Source organism: Mesoplodon mirus (assembly GCF_964341445.2).
Source record: "Mesoplodon mirus genome assembly, chromosome: X".
NCBI classification, from domain to species: Eukaryota; Metazoa; Chordata; class Mammalia; order Artiodactyla; family Ziphiidae; genus Mesoplodon; species Mesoplodon mirus.
This window is the reverse complement of record NC_138981.1, coordinates 62,256,054-62,262,688: the sequence shown is the minus strand read 5'-3', so window position 1 is coordinate 62,262,688 and position 6,635 is coordinate 62,256,054. Positions and strand designations below refer to the sequence as shown.

The following is a 6,635-nucleotide window of genomic DNA, read 5'->3' as shown; positions in this document are numbered from 1 at the left end:
CCACTGCACCACCAGGGAAGCCCGGGCATAACTGAGTAGACATTTTTCCAAAGAGGAAGTGCAGATGGCTAACAGGCACATGAAAAGATGCTCAACATTGCTAATGATCAGGGAAATGCAAATCAAAACCACAGTGAGGGGCTTCCCTGGTGGCACAGTGTTTGAGAGTCTGCCTGCCAATGCAGGGGACACGGGTTCAAGCCCTGGTCTGGGAAGATCCCACATGCCATGGAGCAACTAGGCCCGTGAGCCACAACTACTGAGCCTGCACGTCTGGAGCCTGTGCTCCGCAACAAAAGAGGCCGCGATAGTGAGAGGCCCGCGCATCACGATGAGGAGTGGCCCCTGCTTGCCACAACTGGAGAAAGCCCTCGCACAGAAACGAAGACCCAACACAGCCAAAAATAAATGATAAATAAATAATAAGTAAATTAAAAAAAAAACACAGTGAGATACCACCTTGCACCTGTCCGAATGGCTATCAACAAAAAGAACACAATAGGCCTTCCCTGGTGGCGCAGTGGTTGAGAGTCCACCTGCTGATGCAGGGGACACGGGTTTGTGCCCTGGTCTGGGAAGATCCCACGTGCCGTGGAGCAGCTAGGCCCGTGAGCCATGGACTCTGAGCCTGCATGTCCGGAGCCTGTGCTGCACAATGGGAGAGGCCACAACAGTGAGAGGCTTGCGTACTGCACACACACACAAAAAGAACACAATAAAGAATGTTGGTGAGGATGTGGAGAAAAGGGAACCCTCATACACTGTTTGTGGGAATGTAAATTTGTGCAGCTACTATGGAAACAGTACGGAGGTTTCTCAAAAAGTCTAAAACTAGATTTGCCACATGACCCAGCAATTCCACTCCTGGGTGTACATTTGCAAAAAACAAAAACACTGATTGGAAAAGATACATGCATCTCAATATTCATAACAACATTATTTACAATTGCCAAGATATGGAAGCAACCTAAATGTCCATCAACAGATGAATGGATAAAGAAGATGTGGTGTATACACACACACACACACACACACACACACACAGTGGAATACTACTTGGTCATAAAAAAGAATGTAATTTTGCCATTTGCAGCAACATGGATGGACTTGGAGGGCATTATTCTAAACAAAATAAGTCAGACAGAGAAATACAAATACTGTATGATATCACTTATATGTAGAATCTAAAAAAATAAAACAAACTTGTGAATATAACAAAAAAAGAAGCATACTCACAGATATAGAGAACAAACCAGTGGTTATCAGAGGGGAGGGGGGAGGGGCAAATAGGGATTGGGGAGTAGGACGTACAAACTATTGGGTTTAAGATAGGTTACAATGATGTATAACACAGGGAATACAGCGAATATTTTGCAATAAATGTAAATGGAAAGAAACCTTTAAAAATTGCATAAAAAAATTTTAACGACAAAATCCACATTTAAAATGGCAGGGAATTTTGTGGAATCTTTACTTGTCCTTGCTCCATCCCTGCCCTGCACAGCATAGCGCAGATGGGAGAAGCAGTAGTCTTATCCCTTGTTACTTTTAGTGAAGTAGAGAAAGTTCGACTGAATTTGCTATGTTCTAAACTGTCTGTGCACTGTGTAAGGGAATGATATCTACAGTGCTTAACTCAGAGTTCAAAGGACTGAAAATAGCTTGGATCTCAGGCTAAGGGTAGCCTTAGGAAGCTGAGAGCATGGCTAATGAAAATCCACCAGATGCCTGCATGCAAAAGATTATTTTGTGGGGATTTTTTCCCAGCTTTATTGAGATATAATTGACACATAACATTATGTAAGTTTAAGGTGTACAACATGTTGATTTGATACATTTTAAATGCAACTTGATTACCACCATAGTATCAGCTATTATGCAAGAGATTTTTTTTAAGAGCCATTTATTCCTTTCCCAAATGTTACAGTAAAACCAGGTGGAAGAGAATTGTTTTAGCAGTTAGAAAAAAAAAAGTACAAATCTGAGGTTTGGCCATTAAAAGTTATTTACAACAATGGGAGGGGAAAAAAGACAACAAGCAGTTGTTTCACATTACAGAATTCCCCCCAACCTCAAAGCTCAATACTTGATTACCAAGTAAAAAAAGAGATACAGTTGATTCACAAGCTGGAGGTCTGAACTTGAGTAATACATTTATAAAAACCTAGACAGGGGTAGTGTCCTCTCCAGCCTAGGTGCCACTAGGCACAGCACAAGAGACTAAAAACTCAACAGGGGAAGGCTGGACACTCAGGGTTTGGGAGTGTAGGCATCCCCACATGTGGCTCTGGGATTTGGGGAGTAAACAAAGCCTACTTGGAAAAGAATTGGGGAAGAAAACCAGCAACTGCCTTATGCATGGGTGGGGACAGGGAAGCGGTAGGGCCAGGGGCAGGACCATTTCCCATCACTAACCTAACTTGGGAAACTGCAAGGGACCATCTTCAACTGGCCTTAAGAGGAAGACCAGATGGATGATGGGAGAATCCACATAGGGAGAGGAGGAGAGGGAACGTGGCTAGCGGGGCAACAGCCCCTTCCTTTCTGGGAGCAGGAAGGCAGCCAGGGCACCAGGTCCAGTCAGTGACCTCACAAGGACAGCACAGTTTTTGCAGCTTAGAGATCACCCACCTGCCCCCACCCAGCTATTCATTCTGCTCGCTCGCTGGTGTAGGGCCACTCTCTGGCCCGGAGGGAGTGGATGGCTCTGCGCCTGGGGCCCTGCCTCTTCTGTGTCTCCTCCTCCCTTGGAGGAAGCACTAGTCTCTGCCCCTTTGGCCTGGGGCTCCTGGCTCCCAGGGTGGCGGCAGCCTTCCCTCCCTGGGCAGTGCCTTCCTTGCTGCAGGCACCGACCCCCCCTGCCTTGCTCCTGCCCTTCCTCTGGGTGAGGAGGCAGACGGATCACCCCCAGCCCCCACCTTCCGATTTCTCTTGAAGGACAGGCCACTCAATTTGGAAGGCTTATTGAAAGAGAATTTCTTCTTCTTCTTGGGGGTCTCCTTGGCAGGGAGTAGGGGGGCGGGGGAAGCTCCCCCTTGACCTCAGAGCCCTGGCCAGGTGGTGCCGGCTCGATGGCATCGCCAGTGGCCCCGGCTTCCTCCTCTGTTCCGTTCACAGGGGAGGGCGACCCCCCTCCACCTTTGGGGGATGAGTCTCCATTGCTTTTCATGTGGCCGTTCTCCCATCCATTGACCTTAGCGGGGAAAGCGCTTGCTGCTTCCTAGGCGGTCACGTCGCCCCAGGGAGCCTTGGAGCTCTGGTTGACCGTGGTGGGGGTTCTTCTGGGGGGCGCCAGGAGCCATCCCCTGCTCACGCCATAAGAGATAGTTTGGTCAGGTGGGCCAGGCTGGCAGAGGGGAGGGGCTGGCACCTGAGAGGGAAGAGTGTGTGTGTGGGAAAATAAGCTGCACCCCTGCTCCACACCTCACCAACTAGCTGCACCTGCCACCGCTCTGCTCCTCACCAGAATGCCCATACAAGAGATTATTGATTGAGGAATACAGAACAGCTAAGGCACAATAGAAACAGGGGTAAGCTTCTTAGGGAAAGGAAGGCATTTAAAAGCAACTATGTATACACTTCCCAATTTCAAATTTTACTACAAAACTGCACTAATCAAAAGAGTGTGGTAAGTTTTGAAATTGGGAAGTGTATACATAGTTGCTTTTAAATGCTGTCCTTTCCCTAAGAGGCTTGAATGGACTTGAGGACCTGGGGAGTGGGAAAGGTAAGCTGGGACTAAGTGAGAGAGTAGCATTGACATATATACACTACCAAATGTAAAATAGATAGTTAGTGGGAAGCAGCTACATCTCAAGGGGAGAACAGCTCAGTGCTTTGAGACCACACAGAGGGGTGGGATAGGGAGGGGGGAGGGAGACACAAGAGGGAGGGGATATGGGGATATATGTACACATATAGCTGATTCACTTTGTTATACAGCAGAAACTAATACAACATTGTAAAGCAATTATACTCCAATAAAGTTGTTTAAAAAAAACAGTGTGGTAATGACATAAAGACAGATATACAAACCAATGGAATAGAATTGGGAGTCCAGAAATAAAGCATTGCATATATGACCAAATGATTTTCCAAAAATGTGCCAAGCTCATCCAATGGAGGAAGGACATTTTTCCAACAAATGGTGTTGGGAAAGCTGGGTATCCACATGCAAAAGGATAAAATTGGATCCTTACACCACATATGAAAATTAACTTAAGATGGATCAAAGACCTAAATGTAAGAGCTAAAATTATGAAATGTTCAGGAGAAAATATAGGGGGAGGGGACTTCTCTGGTGGTGCAGTGGTTAAGAATCCGCCTGCCAATGCAGGGGACACAGGTTTGATCCCTGGTCCAGGAAGATCCCACATGCTGCGGAGCAACTAAGCCCTTGCACCACAACTACTGAAGCCTGTGGGCCTAGGGCCCGTGCTCCGCAACAAGAGAAGCCACTGTGATGAGAAGTCCATGCAGCACAACGAAGAGTAGACCCCACTCTCCGCAACCAGAGAAAAGCCCACGCACAGCAACGGAGACCCAACGCAGCCAAAAACATAAATAAAATTTAAAAAAACGAAAATATAGGGGGAAATTGTCATGATACTGGATTTGAAAATGATTTCTTGGGTATGACACCAAAAGCATAGGCAACAAAAGAAAAATGAATAAATTACACTACATTAAAATTTTAAAAAGCTTTTGTGCATTAAAGGACACTAACAACAGAGTAAAGAGGCGACCAGTGAAGTGGGAGAAAAATGTATGCAGATCAAATAGCTTAGTAGGGGTTAATATTAAGAATATATAAAGAACTTCCACAACTTAACAACAAACAGAAAAAAACCAATTAAAAAATGAGGAAGGCTTCCCTGTTGGCGCAGTGGTTGAGAGTCCACCTGCCGATGCAGGGCACATGGGTTCGTGCCCCAGTCCGGGAAGATCCCACATGCCGCGGAGCGGCTGGGCCCGTGAGCCATGGCCGCTGAGCCTGCGTGTCTGGAGCCTGTGCTCTGCAACGGGAGAGGCCACAACAGTGAGAGGCTCATGTACCCCCCCCAAAAAAAGAAAGAGATTAAATAGACAGTTCTCCTAGGAAGATATACAAATGTCCATTAAGCCAATGAAAAGATACTCAACATCACTAATTATTAGGGAAATGTAATAAAACCACAATGAAATACCACTTCTCATCCATTATGATGACTTTTTTTTTAAAGTAAATAACGTGTTGACAAGGATGTGGAGAAACAGGAACACTTGTGCATTAATGAAGGGAATGTAAAATTATGCAGCCACTGTGGGAAATAGTATGGCAGTTCCTCAAAAAAAGAAAAAAAAGAATTATTGTATAATATGATCCAGCAATTCCACCTCTGATTATATACCCAGAATTGAAACCAGGAACTTGAAAAGATATTTGTAAAACCATGTTCATAACAACATTATTCACACAATAGTCAAAATGTGTAAGGAAAAAACCAACAGAGTGGAAGAAAATATTTGCAAACCATATGTCTGATAATGGGTAAATAGCCAAAATATATAGGGAACTCCTACAACTCAATAGCATAAAAACAAACAACCTGACTAAAATAGGGGCAAAGCATTTGAAACATGTCCAAAGAAGACATACAAATGTCAAACAGGTATATGGAAAGGTGCTTGGCATCTCTAATTATCAGGGAAGTTCGAAACCACAATGAAATGTCACCTCACATCTGTTAGGATGACTATGATATTTTTTTTAGATCAAAATTACAATGAGATACCACTTCATATCCCTTAGAATGGCTATTCTTTTTTAAAGCAAAAGATAAGTTTGTCATGATGTGTAGAAATTGGAACCATTGTATGTGGTTGGTGGGAATGCAAAATGGTGCAACTTCTACAGAAAACAGTATGGGGTTTTCTCAAAAAATTAAAAATAGAATTACCATATGACCCAGCAATCTCACTTCTGGGTATATATCCAAGAGAATTTAAATCAGGATCTGCAGGAGATATATTCACTCCCATGTTTATTGCAGCATTATTTGCAATAGCCAAGATATGGAAACAACCTAAATGCCTATTGACAGATGAAAGGATAAGGAAAATATAATATATACATACAACAGCATGTTATTCTTTCTTACAATGGAAGAAAATCCTGCCATATTCAACAGCATGGATGAAACTGGAGGATATTCTAAGTGAAATACACCAGTCATAAAAGGACAAATACTGCATCATTCCACTTAAACGAGGTCTCTAAAATATTCAAATTCAGAAAGAGTGAGTAAAATGATAGAGGCAGGGGCAAAGGGGAAGAAACGGAATTGCTGTTCAAAGCATATAAAACTCCATTTATGCAAGATAAATAATTTCTAGAGACCTGCTATCTCTAGATTGCACTTGTTGTTAACAATAATGTATTGCATACTTAAAAATTTAACAGGTTAGATCTCATGTTAAGTGTTTTTACCACAATAAAATATATTTTAAACTACATGAAAATGAAAATACAACTCATTGAAATTTCCAGGATGCAGAAAAAGTAGTGTTTAGAGGGAAAATTGAATTAGAAAAGAAGAATTAATTTTAGCTATTTCTTCATTAGAAAAGAAGAAATAGCTAAAATAAATAATCTA

At 43.2% G+C, this 6,635-nt stretch overlaps 1 pseudogene across 1 annotated transcript; it reads right to left on the bottom strand.

Moving 5' to 3' along the window:
• Positions 1-2,601: 2,601 nt before the first annotated feature.
• Positions 2,602-3,475, bottom strand: LOC309796216 (MARCKS-related protein-like; annotated as a pseudogene). Its single transcript has 2 exons — positions 3,464-3,475; positions 2,602-3,370 (listed from the first exon to the last, which is right to left on the bottom strand). The product of its transcript is annotated as an MARCKS-related protein-like (transcript).
• Between the last annotated feature and the right edge of the window lie 3,160 nt (positions 3,476-6,635).